The 18032-nt window shown below is 37.8% G+C and overlaps 1 pseudogene; it reads left to right on the top strand.

Moving 5' to 3' along the window:
• Positions 1 to 9620: 9620 nt before the first annotated feature.
• LOC137815565 (ubiquitin carboxyl-terminal hydrolase 26 pseudogene) lies at positions 9621 to 10332 on the top strand (annotated as a pseudogene).
• The last annotated feature ends 7700 nt before the right edge of the window (positions 10333 to 18032 follow it).

The raw sequence follows: 18032 nt of genomic DNA, 5'->3' as shown, positions 1-18032 counted from the left end.
TCGGCCTTGGTAAAAACCAGGTCAACATCGAAGGCGTCGTTGGTCCTCTGTGCTTCCATCGACATCACTGTTCGCGCGTATCTCCTTCGCTGAGAGGCGGTACAACCTCCACCCGAGAACCCTCATGCAATGGTGTGGACCACACCATGCACAGGGACTTCATGCCCCAGGCCACCCCTTGTTGCCGTTGCGTCCTCGGTCCCTTGTTTCTCTTGCAGATAATCTCTTAGGAGACCGTTCTTCACCAGCTCGTCTAGCTGGTGTCCTAGCGTTAAGCAATTGCGTATGGGGTGGTCGTATGCTTGGTGGAACTCACACCAGGCGTTCTTATTGGGCCCGAGCCTCTTGTTGATCTTGGGAGGCACCTTCAGCCTCTCCGCTATGTTTGGGATAGCGATGAGGTCTTTTAGTTCCACTATGAAGACATGCCATGGCGGCACGTTATCTTTCCCATGCCCCCTCGTATTAGGCCTTTGATAGGGTTGTTGTTTCATGGGGGCCTTCATCTCTGTCGTCGCCTCGTGGACCCTTATGGTTTGAGGGCGACCTGCTGCGCGTGGCCGTGTGGGCACCACCATGTGTGTTTTTCACTAACTTCTTCCTTCGCCGTAATATAGGCCACCGCGCGGCGCTTTATCTCGGCGAAGGTCTTGAGGTGGTTCCGGATGAGTGCCTCGCTGAAGGGTCTCGGGATGATGCCCTTCCTAAACGCGTGCACCATCATCTTTTCTTCTGTGAGGTTTAACCTCACTACTTGCGCTCCGAAACGATGGGCAACTCCTTCAAAGACTCTCCTTGATATTGTTTTACATCGAAGAGGTCAGAGGATACTGACGAGGGGGGGCTCGATTCGCGATGTATTGCGCCCTGAACAACTTTGTGAGTTGCGGGAACGACGTTACATGGCCATCAGGGAGGCTGACGAACCAGGCCATGGCCGTTCCTGCCAGAGTGATCATGAACAGCTTGCACCGCACCGCATCGGAGCCCCCAACCAGCATCATTTGTGTATGAAAAGCCGTAAGGTGGGCCTCCGGGTCTTCCACCCCAGTGAAGGTCACCTTGGGCCCTACGAGTGTGCCTGGTATCACTGCATCTACGATCTCTGGCGAGAACGGTGTTGGGAACTCTCTGGGTGGCGTCACAGGCCCCTGATCTGCACCCTCACGCTCAGCCGCGTGGGTTTGCAGGTCTCTGCGCAGTTCCTCGTTCATAGCTTGCGACGCTACCAAATCAGCTTGGATAAGTTATTGATTTGCTCTTGACACGGTCACTTCTTCCTGAAGGGCTTGCATCATCTCCATAACCTGCTGCAGGGTGAGGCCCTCACCCCCGTTTGGTGCAACAGGTCCTTGCCTTGTACTTCTCATCTCTTGGGTTTTCCTGGTAACTTCTTCGAAACCTGTCATAACGTCTCTTAACTTACTTTTACTCTCTGAAAGGAAACTATTCGTGTTTTTCAGATTTACTTTGTTCTTCTCACGCTTCTTCGATTTCCCTTCTTAAGCTTCTCGCGCTTCTTTGTAATAGGTACAATGTTTCCATTCCTTCTGTGTTTATGGGTTTTTACAGAGACACTGTTTGTATGAACTTTGATTTTGTGAAAATATTTATTGAACTTATCGATTAGTTTGAAAAAGAGTTCTTTTTGTGTTATTTGTAATGGATAGTTTTCAAAAAATTGAAACTTTGTAATGGATTATGCTTGCTATATCCGTGGGCAAGGGATGATCTTTTAGAGGAAACTTCCATTTACACCACCGGGTTAAAGCTTCAGAAACTAAGGGATTCTCCAGCTCTAAGTAAAACTAACAAAAACTGGGTAAAGGTTCAACTTTGTAAAGAGGGAGAAACAATTTGTGCTGACGAGAGTTCTGATAACGATGGTCCCTTTTGTTTTATGTATGATACCTTGTTTATTAAGTTAGGTTTGCGTTTACCTTTGGAGATGTTTGAAAAGGAAATTATAGCACTAATGAATGTTTACACCCTAATAGTTAGGCTTTTATCTAGGTGTTTAGTATTCTGTGTAATCACTTTAGCATTCAACCTTTGTCGAATGTGTTTTTTTTTTATTTCTTTGAATTTAGAAGTTCCAATCGCCAATTGTGGGCATCTTTGAATAACGTTAAGGGCTTGCTTACCTTTTTTCAATCTTCTTATAAAAACTTTAAAGGTCGGTTTGTGAAAATCTGATCCTCATCCGACGAGCCTAGTATTTTGAAGGGATACCCCTGTATTGGACCCTGACACCCTATTATCAAATCGCTTGATTGTTAGAAAATCTGGATGTCGGGGAGCGAGAGATATGCAAGATGTTAGAAAAGACGGGTGTTACCTTTGCCACCGTTAAGCTCTTAAGGAATGAATTCCAAGCTATGGACTTAAAAACATACATTGGTATATGGCCTCCCCATCTGATTCTTATTGTCTTGTTGTTTGTTGTATTTATTTTGCTTATGTTATTTTTATCCTTTTCTTAGTAGATAAACAAATGGTGATTCCCCATAGGAAATGTTCCATCATGCCCGAGAACTTGAAGCGCCTAAGTCGATTGTTGGGGGTGTTGCTTTGAGTAAAAGGACTAATCCTAATTGTAGAACATGGGAGCTTTGATGATTCAAATTTGTGTTGAAGGTTAAAGTTGTGCTGCTTTTGGTTTAAACCACGATATAATCGGTTGTTTGTCGCTTAGCTTGAGTGAAGGTTTTCAAAACTATTTTTGACTTGGTTAAATAACTGACTAACCAATTCAACTAGTTAAAACACTGGTTGATTGTCACATTTCATAACAGCTTTTCAAAAACCTGTTGGATTCATTTTCAGTTGGATCAAAACTATTTTGGCTCATAATTGACTGCCTAGAACGACTAGTTTTAAGAGCTATAAATATGGCTTATCTTTGTATTTCAAAAACAACAAAAAAAAACACATTTACAGTGAGAATGAGATTGTTTTTTAAGAGATTCAAATCAAGTTTTGCAAGATTGCTAAATAGTTGTGCACTGGTTCAAGGTATGATCTTAGGAGCCCTGTGATTCCTGTAAATTTAGGTGTAATCTGTTTCTTTCATGATTCTTGTATTTGTTCTTTTATAAACTTTTAAAGTGTGTGAAAACCTGTAAGATCATAGGGTGTTCTGACTAAGGTTATGCGTTTAACAAAGAGGGTGAGTGGTTTTTGTGGTATCAAGATCACCTCTTTGTGATTGTGTGTATTGTAATATGTGATTGGTTATTAGTGAAATCCAATGGTTGTTATGGGAACTGGATGTAGCTCAAGGTTGAGTGAACCAGTATAAATTGGTTGTGTAATCTCTCTTTCTCTCACTTCTTATAAACTATTTGATTTAATTATTTTTTTGTTGCTGCCATAAACAACCAGTTAAAACGAAGTTTCAACCGATTGAAATTCTGCAAACAGTTTCTTTTACATTGTTTGATTGGCTTCCTTGATTACTTCTTTTGTGATTGTTGTTAAAACTTCATTCTTGTGCAATCTTTACGAAGATCTTTTGACAAACAATTCACCTCCTCTTGTTTAAGCCATTAATTTTAACACTAACCAGCTTGCCATCTTAAGCAAGGCGGCTACCGTGGACTCGGGCAAGGCCGCGGGAACTAGTAAGGTCTCCCCAGTGGCATCTTACTTGATTCCGATGATGATGAGAAAACAACTTCAGATTGTTCTTTCCGAAGGAAAATGAGTAGAGCAGCCTCAACCCAACCAATCCAACCCTTGGCTACCTCACGATCGGTTGGAGACCGATCCGAGAAGGTAATCGTCGAGCAATGGAACGCTGAAGGGTCAAATAAGAAGGCGAGGATTGTGGGGAAATATGAGGGTTGGGAAGTGAATCAAGTGTGTCGAGGAGTGGAAGGGTATCTCGGCAAAGTCGCTACCTTAGTCTCTCTGATGAGTTTTAAAACCCAAGAAAGCTTGGGGGAGAAGAGCAAGAAAGACCAAAAGATCAAAAATTTGGAATAAGAGGTGGGTCAACTCAATACCAAGGTGGCTAATATTACTCGTCTTCGGTTGAAGACCGAGCACATACATGCTGAGGTGAACAAGTGGTCTCAAGAAAAGTCTGATCTCTACCTTTAACTTTAGTAAATAGGTAGGGAGTTAAAGCAGCGAAGTGATGAGCTTGCTTAGGCAAGTGAAAATGATCCAAAAACAATAGAAGACGACATGGAGATATGTTGAAGAAAATCTCAAGAATGAGATTTCTCTTTCATTTTACTCCGATTTTGATGTTACTATTGTGCAGGTCGTTGTTCTTCATCCCATTATTGACTTATCTGGGGTGGATCCTAGAAAGGTGACAGTGGATGGCAAGATCGTGGATGAGGAATGATTTCAATTTGTTTTTATTTGTGATTTATAATTTGTGTTTAAATTTTTTGGTGTATTCCTTTGGACATGTGTTATTTTGGATTTTTAGTATTTTCATCACACTATGTTTTCCAAATATTTTTGAAAAAGGTTTTTGTTCTTTGTAAGCTTTTTATAAAGTCAATAAAGCTAACTAAGTATTTGTGATAAAAATTGAGTTATAACATATCGAGCATAGATGATTAATAAAACATTGTCATCACTTTGCGACAAAGTAACAATTTATCATTATGAGTTGGAAACATCGGTAAAATGTCGTCAATATTTGCGAATGGCGATGAAGTATTAAGCATTGGCTAAATACCGTCAACACATACGAAATGTAATGAAGTAACATGTTATAACGAGTATATGTGTAACAAAATAAGTTATAACCATAAAATATCGTAAAAACATTAACAGTTGCGAATGACAATGAAGTAATAAGCATCGACCAAATACCGTTAGTACATATGAAGTGCGATGACGTAACAAGTCATCAGTCAAAATACCGTCAACACTTTATAAAGTGTGACGAAGTAACATGTTATAACTATAACAAGTATACGTGTAGCAAAATAATTAGCCATAAAAAGTATAAAATATCGTAAAAACATCAACACTTGCGGATGACGATGAAGTAATAAGCATCGGCCAAATACCGTTAGCACTTTACGAAGTGTGATGAAGTAACATGTTATAACTATACCAAGTATATGTGTAGCAAAATAATAATCCATAGCCATAATAAGTATAAAATATCGTAAAAACATCAACACTTACGAATGGCGATGAAATAATAAGTGTCGGCTAAATACTGTCAGCATATACAAAGTGTGACAAAGTAACAAGTTATCGGTCAAATACTGTCAGCACTTTGCGATGTGTGACAAAGTACTATGTTATAACTATAACGAATATATATGTAGCAAAATGATAAGTCATAGCCATAACAAGTATAACATATCGTAAAAACATCAACTCTTGCGAATGGTGATGAGGTAATAAGCGGGCCAAATACCGTCATCGCATATGAAGTGTGACAAAGTAACAAGTCATGCTCTCTATTAACTGGCGAACCCAAGATTTTGTAGTCATTCTCTCTAGTCAACTAGTGAACCCACGATTCTTAAGCCATGCTCTCTGGTCAATTGGTGAACCTAGGATTCTTGAATCATGCTCTCTGGTCAACTGGTGAACCCATGATTTTTGGCGATCTAAGATTCCTGAATCAAAATTTATTGAAATTGTGGCTTTATTAAATAAATGGGGCAAACTCATTCAAAACCCTTAAGAAAAACAAGATAAACTCAAGGGAAAAGTGTGTCGTGCCATGAAAAAAGATCCAAAAATGTTCAAGCCATGAAAAACCAAAAATTGTGTAAAGCAAGATATAATTGTTAAACTATAATAAAAATGTAAGTTTGATGCGTTCCAAGTTCAAGGCACTAACCCGCCATCAAGAGCCTTTAACTTATATGTTACATTGCCGAGGAGTTGGCATATCCTAAAAGGGCCTCTCCATTTAAGGGACAATTTGTTCTCCAATTGATACAACTGCCCTTTCTTGAGTTCAAGGTCTCACACTTTGAACTACCTGGGAATGACCTTGCTTTTATTCTTCATCTCTACCCGTCCTTTGAGCCCAAATTCCTTTGTTGGATGCCTTGGGAGAGAATTTTTGTACTCTGAGCGACGGTTCCATAATTTCAATGAGAATCATCGCATCTGTTCCATAGACCAAACTGAAAGGCGTCTCCCATTTTTTTGATTGAGGGGTCGTGAGGTAAGACCAAAGCACTTGTGGGAGCTCTTCGGGCCATCTCCCTTCCACTGTTTACAACCCCCGCTTCAAGCCCTGAAGGAGTATCTTGTTTGCTACTTCGGCTTCACATGAACCAACCTAAATAAAATTTTCGATCCTTCTCTCTTCCTTAATTTTCTAATTTATTGATAGTTCTCTCTTTTCATTTGAGAATTTCTCCTTTTTTATCGTTTAACTGTCTGAAACTATGTATCCCAACTATTTTTTTCCTGTTTTTCATTATTTATCGTGTGTTTAAATAGAGAAAAGTAATTATGTTTTTGCATTTCCGATTTTTTAGGTGATATATGGGGCATGTATTATTTTTTGTTTTAAGAATATACAGGTTGACCAACTATCATGCACTCGAGCCCCTCGTTGTCAGTTTTTGTCCACTACAAGAATAATAAGATTTAGTTGCAATAGAAAGTGTGGGTCACACTACTTGCGTAGGTTAAGCCTACACAAAATGAAGAAGAAAAAAAATAAAATAAATAGTGTTCGTCAAACACACGAAAAATCCACACACTACAAGAAAAAAAGTAATTAGTTTCCACATATTTGTGGAGGCCAAATGTGGACGCATTTTTCGTCGACCAAACCCACACAAAACAGATGCAAACTTAAAATAAAATAAAATTATAATAATAAAATTTTAAATTTTTGAAGGTTTAGTCCACGCTCTGATTTTAAAATTAAAAATAATAAAAGTATAATTAATTTATTTCAAAACTTCTAGTTGTTGAACTCGAATATGAGCCAGAGAGCCCACAAAACTGCTGAGCGAACATTTCTTCCTCCACTCCTTCTTCTTCTTCTTCCTCCACTCCACAAAACTCCGTGACGGTGACCGTGCTTCGACTGTGAACGTGCGACCGTGAACATTCATCCTCCACTCCTTCTCCTTCTTTGACCATGACCGTGCTTAGACCGTGAACGTGCGACCGTGAACGGTGAGTTTCACATTTCTTCCTCCATTCCTTCTTCTTCTTTGACGACCGTTAATGAGTAACCCTAGGTTCTTGATGTAGGTTTCCCATATACTTGCTTTTTCTTACAATTATGATGCTGATTTATGTAACCCTAGGATGATTTTTCTTCTTACATGTTGATTTAAGAGGATGCTAAGTTCTCGAATGATTTTGATGCTAAGTTCCTTGTAGGTCATTTATAGAGGACTGTGAGGTTGGATTTTAGCAGGATGGTCCTTTAAGTGGATTTTAGCAGGATGGTCCTTTAAGTGGATTTTAGTAGGATGGTCCTTAGTTTTCTAGTAGTGGAAGCATAATTGAATCTCTAATGTCATTATATTATTGACCACCCGAATACAAATAGTCCTTTACCTGAGATGTTACGAATAATTTGTGTAAAAAGGGTATAAGTGAATACACATTGGATTACTGAGGGAGTTAGGAGTAAAAGTGGTCCTTTGCATTATTCGAATTGGTTGTGGTAGGCAGCAAGAATCAAATTCCCCTCAACACCTTTTGAAAATGATTTCTGCTATTTTAATATACATTCTAAAGTTTGATAGGCATTGAAGATTTAAAATTGTCAAGATGTTTGTATATGCAGATTGTCAAGGAGTGACGATTGCTTAGTGAAGAAAATAAGAGAGAAAAGTGACCGACCGACCAAAGATTAAGATAATAGTTATATCAACCTTTTTTTTTAAGACAACAATTACTTATGCATTAGATAGATAGTTAAGCTAGAATGAGAGTTGAAAAAAGACATGGTGTGAAATAATCTAGTTTGTAGTTATTATACAAGTGGTGGAAGTGTGAGCATTGTTTGTATTTGTAGAGTTGATGTGTCTGGTGTGTTCATGTCCTTACTTAGGATATGTGCTTCAGTGATTCAGACCTATGCATGCATTTCTCTTTTTTTTAATCTGCGATGGCGAATGTATGCACTTAGGAATATTTATATAATGATGATGCACTTTTTTCTTGGAGTAAATTTCTGCAACACTTTCTCTTTTCTTCATTGCCAGTTATTTCAAAATTTAGCTATGATCAACCAAATGTAACCCTTCTGTTTAAGTTTTCTTAGTTCTTATTGTCTTACATTTGTGTCTGTTTTGTTTTTCTTGCACGTGCAGGCCTCCGTTTAGCTTTATTTGTCCATTGTAAGTAGCTGCTATCAGTACTCGTAAATATGATGATGTATGTGTTCCTAATTTTTTTTTTCAGGTTTGTTTCGATTCGCGTAATGGAGAGTGACTCCCGTTCCAGCAACCAACGATGCCTTGCTTTTTGGGTTATGTTTTCCTTGTCAATGATCATGGAAAGGGGACTTTCAGTGTTATTGAACTTGTACTTTTTTTTGCTAAGAATTTAATTGATAATTTGAGAAAATCTAAAGTGTATTTAGTTTACATTAATCATTAAACTCGCCTAATTGTTAATCAATTTTTTGTCATTTTTTATTAACTCTTATACTGTCATTCCATAGTTTCCTCTTTGAAGCTTTAAACTCCAACATTCTCTTCCATGGAGTATATAACAAGTCATAGAGCAATGTGATAACACTCACTTCTATAGAGTACAAGTGGTCATTGAGCAATATGATCACAATCACTTCCATAGAGTACAACTGGTCTAAAACTTTCCTTTAAGCTTCGTAGGTACTTTGTGATCACAAATATTTTGAGTTGAAAATCACTTTACAAGTCAAAACTGATTTCACACCATTGTGATATGGTATGATAGTTTTGTTTGATAATTCTTATATATCACTACTCATAGAGCGGTGTTATATTGGCTAATAATTTCATCACTACTATATACATATATTCTATGCAGAAAAATGGATCGAAGATGCTTGTATGAACAACTTGATCCTTCAAGGAGACTTAACAAACAATTCATTACACATATTTAATAGAAGGTTATCTTGTTCTATCATACGTCCTCATCCCTTGATGAGCTACACTCTTTCCATTTTAATTTGATCATGTTCCAAAGCCTAAAGGATTTTCAAAACCTACGAAACAGACTTTGACAGACACATTGAAAAGGCTAATTTATAAAATGACACTGAGACACTTCATATATATGTATATATATATATATATATATCCCCATGTATGTATATATATAGAGAGAGATAGACTCAAATGAAATGAATAATGTACATAGAATCTAAAGTGATAATCAATACTTACTCCTTGTATATTCATCTTCTTATAATAGTAAGCCTCAAAAGAATATTAGTGAGTACTCATTATTTTGCAATGAAAGAACTGTCTCTTTATAAAAGAATCTTAATAAGATGAAATTATAACTTAGAAGAAAAGGTATATTCACCTTTCCAAATCAACTATTTTTTTCCTATGATAATGAGCTTTACTAGAAGAGGTGAGAAGACATTAGTTGTTTGATGTCCTTCAAAGTGGAGGTGCTAGCGAGGAGTAACTGTTGAAAATGTATTTTCCAATATGGCACTTCAAGAAGGAGAGGTGTCTTTGCTTCATAGTTCAAAGCTTATTTCATCATCTGAAATTTTTAAGCTGAAGGTATTATAAAAATAGTTTAGTGGCGCATGCATATTTTCAGAGAAAAATATATCCTTGGGATGGTCATTCATAGTTGCTCAAAATTGCCAAGAGATCCATTTACATTCGGATGAAGCATAAAACATCTTCATCTCTCAAGAAATGGAGCATGATTTGTCATGTTTCTTTCTTAAAATAGTGGTTTTTTAATGGTGTTTCCCTATATATGCTGCAATGTTTGATTTTCTTTACCATTCATTTGTGTTATGATAGTGTATTTGTGTATTATTTTTGTTGACAGACTACAACAAATAAGAAAATTTCTTCTGCTTTCTCATTTCCTGCTGAACTTGATATGCGGCATAGAATGTCTGAGCTGTCTCAGTTCGACTTGGTGTATGACTTGTCAGTTGTACTGATTCACAAGGGAACTGGTGCTAATAGTGGTCATTACATTGCTCATATTAAGGATGTAAACACTGGGCAATGGTGGGAATTTGATTATGAACATGTTACTAATTTGGGTTGTCATCCATTTGGCGAAGGGTCTTCAAATTCTACCTCTAAATCCATCAAGACTGATGCAATTCATTCTAATTGTTCTCAAGCAATAGTAGCTGACAGTAATGGAAATGGTTTGCATGCCTCTCATTAAAAATCTTCACTTGTGGAGACATTTTTGTCTAGTGATGTGTACATGTTGATGTACCATCTTAAACATACAAAAAATGTTGGTGAAATTGGGAGTGTAATTTGTGGTGCTAAACATGATGAAAGAGAGGGTGTGGAAGTTGCTTTGCAAAATGGTGCTTCTCTTGCATCTCATCTTTGTAATGAGATTCAAAATTTCAATGCCTCATATGATGAAGCTTGTCAGGAGTACTGATGTGATTCCAATAGCCACATAGAACAAGATTCTTGACACTTTGAGGAATCACCTTGAGCTGGAAAATGTAGAGGCACTTTCTTAGAAGTTGGATCATGGTTCTAAGATCAAGAACTCACCAATAACAAGTACCAAATCCCAAACTCATTTGGTTGAACCAAATATTGTCAAATTGAATCAACATAGGCAAAAGAAAAGAAGAGACCGAACAGAAATTGAAACAAAAACAAAAGAGCCGAACAGATTTAAGAACAAATAGAAAATAGATGCTGGAAAAAGGAATAGCCGAACCAAAACATGCTCAAGAACACAAGACAACAAGAGTAATTGAAAGAGAAGAAAGGAAGGAGAAGAGAATGCTCATGAAGATGGAAGATAGGTTGGATGATCACGCCACTAGAAGTATGGATGCTCCTAGATGAGTGTGGAAGCCGCCACTTGAGGAAACCATGGTCCTTCAAGATAAGACTAGAGTAGAAGCTCAAAAGCTCTCCAAATGCTCACTCCAATTTTGAGTATAGTTTCTTTAGATAAAATTCAAATCTGAATTTTACAAGGAAGGCACCTCTATTTATAGCCTAAGGTGCTGAAAAATGAAAGCTAAACAATTCAAAATTCCCTCCAAAAGCCATCTAGAACCGGCGCTAATTGCCAAGCAAGGAAGGTGTGATCCCTTCCTTCACTTTGGCACCCCCTATTCTACTCCTACACCTATCTACTAATACACCCCCCTAAAGCTCCTATTTAAAAACCTAAAAGATGCTATAACAAAAAGAGGTTTCTAAGGTTTCCCTCTAAGCACCTTCAACTAAAGACACTACAAAAAGAGAAAATAAATGTCCTCTAGCTCCCAAGGCTTTGAACATGCTTCTTGTAATCCTTTGAGGTGGACTTTGACCTCCATGGGCGTCCTCCATTTGTGCCTCCACCTCTTCTTGAGCTTGATGAGTGGCCTCCATGTTCTCTTGGGCTTGATCTCCATCATACTCCCCGAGTTGGAGAGAATTCGACCACGAATTCTGGAGACCTACAGAAAAAGGAGTTAGATCGCTGACATTAAAAGTATGACTACCTAAGAATGTATCAGGCATATCTAACTCATAAGCATTGTCATTAATCCTCTTGAGGACTTGGAAAGGTCCATCCCCTCGAGGCATTAGTTTGGACTTCCTTTGAGTAGGAAAACGATCCTTCCTCAAGTGAAGCCAAACCCAATCGCCCTCATCAAACAACAATGCTTTTCTCCTTTTATTGGCAAGTTCAACATACTTGCCAACCTTCTTCTCAATTCTCTTCTTGATGTCTTTATGCAAAGTTTTCACAAAAGAAGCCTTTTCATCCCCATCTTTGCACAAGACATCGTCAAGAAGGGGAATAGGAAGAAGATCAAGAGGTGTTAGGGGATTAAACCCATAGACCACCTCAAAAGGAGAATGGGAGGTGGTAGAATTTACTACTCGGTTATATGCAAACTCAACATGGGGTAGTAAATTCTCCCACACTCTAGGATTCCCCGAAATAAAGCATCTCAATAGTTGTCCCAAAGTTCTATTCACGACCTCGGTTTGACCATCAGTTTGTGGGTGGCAAGTGGTAGAAAATAAAAGCTTAGTTCCAAGCTTGCCCCACAAGGTCTTCCAAAAGTGACTCAAGAACTTAGGATCTCTATCGGACACTATAGACCTAGGAATCCCATGCAAGCGAACCACTTCTTGGAAGAAGAGGTTTGCAATGTGGCATGCATCATCCACTTTGTGGCAAGGAATAAAGTGAGCCATCTTTGAAAAACGATCCACTACCACAAAAATGGAGTCCTTTCCCTTTGATGTCTTGGGTAAGCCTAAGATGAAATCCATAGATATATCTACCCAAGGCATTGAAGGGATAGGAAGAGGAGTATAAAGACCATGGGGATGCATTTTAGATTTAGCTTTGCGGCAAGCTATGCATTTATCACACAAACTATGAACATGTTTATGCATATGAGGCCAAAAGAAATGTTCATGCAACACATCCAAAGTTTTAGCAACCCCAAAATGTCCCATTAAGCCCCCCTCATGAGCTTCTCTAACAAGAGATAATCGAATAGAGCATTGGGGAACACAAAGACGTTTTCCCTTAAAAAGAAAGCCATCTTGAATAAAAAAATCTTTGTGTCCTCCCTTAAGACACTCTTGATAGAGGAGAGAAAAATCAAGGTCATCATGATAAAGTTCCTTAATGTGATCAAAACCAAGATATTGAGAGGTTAAAAGATTTAGCAAGGTGTATCTTCTAGAAAGAGCATCCGCCACAATATTTATTTTGCCTTGCTTGTGTTTGATCACATAAGGAAATTGCTCAATGAATTCCACCCACTTAGCATGCCTCTTGTTAAGTTTGTTTTGGCTTTTCAAATATTTAAGAGATTCATGATCACTATGTATCACAAACTCTTTGGGAAAAAGATAGTGTTGCCAAGTAAACAAAGCCCTAACAAGTGCATATAATTCCTTATCATAGGTGGAATAGTTGAGATGACTTCCCTTCAATTTCTCACTAAAATAGGCTATGGGGTGGCCCTCTTGAAGGAGAACAGCCCCAATACCTATGCTTGAAGCATCACACTCAATCTCAAATGTCTTAGTGAAATTAGGAAGGGCCAAGATGGGAGCATTAGTCAATTTTTCTTTCAAAGTATCAAAAGCATTTTGTTGTGCTTCTCCCCAATGAAAGACCACATCCTTTTTCACTATGTCATTGAGTGGTGCGGCAATGGTACCAAAGTTTGGGACAAATCTTCTATAGAAAGAAGCAAGCCCATGAAAACTTCGGACCTCATTCAAAGATTTCGGTGTAGGCCAATTTTGAATGGCCACCACCTTGGTTTTGTCCACATGGACCCCTTTACAACTCACAACGAACCCTAGGAATTCTATATGATCAAGAGCAAACATACATTTAGCAAGGTTAGCATACAAATGTTCCTTCCTAAGGGTTTCCAAAACTTGCCTAACATGCAACCTATGGTCATTCAAAGATAAGCTATAAATGAGAATGTCATCAAAGTAAACCACAACAAACTTACCAATGAAAGGTCTAAGAACATGATGCATGAGGCGCATGAAGGTACTTGGTGCATTAGTTAAACCAAAAGGCATAACTAACCACTCATATAAACCAAAGTTGGTCTTAAAAGCCGTCTTCCATTCATCACCCAGTTTGATACGGATTTGATTGTAGCCGCTTTTAAGATCAATCTTTGAAAAGATTTTTGAACCATGTAATTCATCCAACAAATCATCTAGTCTAGGTATGGGATGCCTATACTTAATGGTTATGTTATTGATGGCCCTACAATCCGAACACATTCGCCATGTGCCATCCTTTTTTGGCACTAAGATGATAGGCATAGCACAAGGACTCATGCTATCTTGCACCCACCCTTTTTCAATCAAAGCCTCAACTTGTTGGCGAATTTCCTTGGTTTCACTTGGATTGGTCCTATATGCGGGACGATTTGGTAAAGAAGAGCCCGGTATCAAATCAATTTGGTGATCAATCCCTCTCAAAGGTGGAAGTCCATTTGGAGGATCTTGAAACACATCTTTGAACTCTTCTACCAAATTTTCCAAGCAATGAGGACTATCAACAAGTGATTCTATGCTAAGAGTTCTAGGGATGGCTAAAAAAAGAGGATGATGAGCCACTATTTCCCTTTCAATGTCACGCCTAGACACAAGGAGTGTAGGCTTAGAACTCTTATCTTTTTTATCTTTTTTATCTTTTTCACTCTCCCTCTTTTTCTTCATGATAACTTGGTCCTCATGGACTTCTCTTGGAGAGAGAGATTTTAAAGTAACCTTGTGACCATGGAATTCAAAAGATAATTTGTTGGTAAAGCCATCATGTAAAACTTTTCTATCAAATTGCCAAGGCCTTCCCAAAAGAACATGAGTGGCTTCCATGGGCACAACATCACATAATACCTCATCTTTGTATTTTCCAATGGAGAAATGGATGAGGACTTGTTTATTAACAATTATTTCTCCTACTTCACTAAGCCATTGTAACTTATAGGGCTTTGTATGAGAGATAGTAGGCAATCCAAGCTTATCTACTACTCTTGTACTAGCCACATTTGCACAACTACCCCCATCCACTATCAAGGAACAAATGTTGTTTTGAATAAGACATCTTGTATGGAAAATATTTTCCCTTTGACTTTCATCAAAAGGTTGTGAAACTTGTCCAAGAAGTCTTCTCACAACTAACAAGTCCCCTTCAAGTGGACATTCGCTCTCTTCCTCACTAGATGCATGAGAATGCAATGAATGCTTTGAAGAATCCGAATCATGCTCACTAACTACAATGCCCTCATGCATGTACATACTTCGTTTGGAAGGACAATTTGCAGCAATATGACCATAACCCATACATTTAAAGCATTTAGTGTTAGATGTTCTAGTGGGAGACTTAGGTCTAGATGTTGATGGCTTAGATTCCTTGGGTTTGAAAGAAGAATCTTTGGAAGGATGTTTAGAAAAAGAAGTTTTGTTTCTCCAAGACTTGGAGTAGTATCCATTATTGGAAGCATTTTTAAAAGAGTTTTTCTTAGCAAGTTGGGCTTCCACCTTCATTACAAGATGAACTAAAGAGCCCAATGATGAATACTCTTGTAACTCAACAATGTCTTGGATATCCTTCCTAAGACCACTCACAAACCTAGCAACCATGGCTTCTTCACTTTCTTCTAATTCAATTTTAAGCACAAGCGTCTCAAGCTCCTTATAATATTCATCCACATTTAGCGTGCCTTGTTGAAACCGTTGGAGTCTCAACATGAGGTCTTTCCTAAAATGTGGGGGCACAAACCTAGCGCGCATATGATCCTTTAAAGAGTTCCAAGAGTCCACGGGAGGACCCTTGTGATAGATAATGTCCTTTACAATCCCATGCCACCATTTCATGGCATAATCACTAAACTCTAGGGTGGCTAGCTTGAGCTTATGCTCATCTTGGATCTCATGGATCTCAAAAATTTGTTCACACTTAGCCTCCCAATCTAAATACACATTTGGATCACTAGAACCATTAAAACAAGGTAGTTTGACCGAAGGAAGCTTGGACTTTGCATCATGGTAGAAGCCATTGCCGTAGTGAATTCTTTCCCCTTGGTGATGATGTCTTTGTCCATGGACTTGGGGTGGAGGTCTCCTTCTCCTATGCTCATCTTCACGGCCAACATCATTTGAAGAAGCTCTTGAAGATGGTCTGAGAATGATGTCCATCATGGATAGAAGGAGATGGCCTAGATTGTTGGACCTCCATCTTTTGCATTTTTTCCTCCAACCTTCTAATTGTTCTTTGAGCTTCATGTAATTCACCAAGAATGGAAGCTTTGGAAGGAGAATGCTGCTTGTAGGATGCATCACTTGAAGATCCAGCCATTTGTAATTAAAAAACAGCAAACACACAAAACAGCAAACAAGTTAAAAATTAGCAAAAACAGTGAGCTTTGCAATTGAAACTGCCGAAGTGAATTTAAGGCTGAAAAAGATATCACTCTCAAAGAAATAATGTTCTTGCTCCAATCTGATCTTGAGGCCTTGGAATCCTCAAATGAAATATGTCAAAGCAAGCACACCAATCTTAAGAGCAAACCACCACAAAACCAAAGAAACAATAAAGACAAACAAGAAAAGGTATAAGCAAGGAAAGGTAATTGCAAAAGGAATACTATATGTAAGACAAACTCAAAGAGTAAGAATGAAAGACAATCAAGAAAATAAAGAACTCAATGAGAAAAGTAGGCACACAAAAAAATACCTAAGGAAAAGCACTAGAGTAGATGAAGAAAACAAAAAAAATTTAGCTACTGAAATTTTTTTTTTTATGCAAACTGTGTTTGATATTCACTGATTTAACTGGAACGTTGTAGAGCGAACTGGATTATGAAATTTATACCACAGAAACTTCAAGATGTTAACTCAAAAATGGCACTGGAATCAATTAAAAACAGTAAGCCAATTGAGAGAAATAAATTTTTTAAAATCACTGCCAGATCACCGTATTTTTTTTCGGCAGGAATGTACACTTTTTTTATTTTATTTATCATTTTTTGTGTACTTCATATTTTTGAATGATTCTTTTTTCTATGCTTTTCTAACACTTTGAATATCTCAAATCCAGAATTTCAGAATTTTACAGTACGTAAATCAGTTGCAATAAGGAAAAACAGTAAGCACTCTTTTCAGAAACAGAGGAATCCTAATAGGAATAAAAAAAAAAACAGAATGATGAACTAGCAAAGACATAATAGAAAATGATGTATTGGAACTTGTATAGGTCTAGAATACAAGTATGAACTCAATTCTAAAAAGAAAATGCACAAAGGATCAACATCAATTCAGAAAATTATATGACACCAAAGCAAGAAACAATCAAAACAATAAAAGTACTACTAGAAGTAATGACATATATGGAAAAACATGACTAAGACAAAACTTGACATGATTCAAAAATTAAAAGACACAACACAAATTGTAACAAGTGAAAGGAAGCTTAAGGTATACTCTAGGAAGGATAATGCCATTCCAAAAGAGCAACCATACTCATAAGAATTATGAGTGCCATAAACCTTTCCACAAACACTTGGAGCAAAAGAAAAAAAAACAGCAAGAATACTCAAATAAAATTCTAAAACAGAAACTTAAATTGCAAGAAATTAAAAAGAGCTCTTGAAATAAAGTGCACACAACTCAACAATTAAACAAGAATGAACCTAAGACTCATGATACCACATGATGTGATTCCAATAGCCACATAGAACAAGATTCTTGACACTTTGAGGAATCACCTTGAGCTGGAAAATGTAGAGGCACTTTCTTAGAAGTTGGATCATGGTTCTAAGATCAAGAACTCACCAATAACAAGTACCAAATCCCAAACTCATTTGGTTGAACCAAATATTGTCAAATTGAATCAACATAGGCAAAAGAAAAGAAGAGACCGAACAGAAATTGAAACAAAAACAAAAGAGCCGAACAGATTTAAGAACAAATAGAAAATAGATGCTGGAAAAAGGAATAGCCGAACCAAAACATGCTCAAGAACACAAGACAACAAGAGTAATTGAAAGAGAAGAAAGGAAGGAGAAGAGAATGCTCATGAAGATGGAAGATAGGTTGGATGATCACGCCACTAGAAGTATGGATGCTCCTAGATGAGTGTGGAAGCCGCCACTTGAGGAAACCATGGTCCTTCAAGATAAGACTAGAGTAGAAGCTCAAAAGCTCTCCAAATGCTCACTCCAATTTTGAGTATAGTTTCTTTAGATAAAATTCAAATCTGAATTTTACAAGGAAGGCACCTCTATTTATAGCCTAAGGTGCTGAAAAATGAAAGCTAAACAATTCAAAATTCCCTCCAAAAGCCATCTAGAACCGGCGCTAATTGCCAAGCAAGGAAGGTGTGATCCCTTCCTTCAC

This window comes from Phaseolus vulgaris, chromosome 1 (genome assembly GCF_051622355.1).
Source record: "Phaseolus vulgaris cultivar YP4 chromosome 1, ASM5162235v1, whole genome shotgun sequence".
Classification (NCBI taxonomy): domain Eukaryota; kingdom Viridiplantae; phylum Streptophyta; class Magnoliopsida; order Fabales; family Fabaceae; genus Phaseolus; species Phaseolus vulgaris.
Note: the sequence above shows the minus strand (reverse complement) of the source record. Positions and strands in the feature narration are given on the sequence as shown.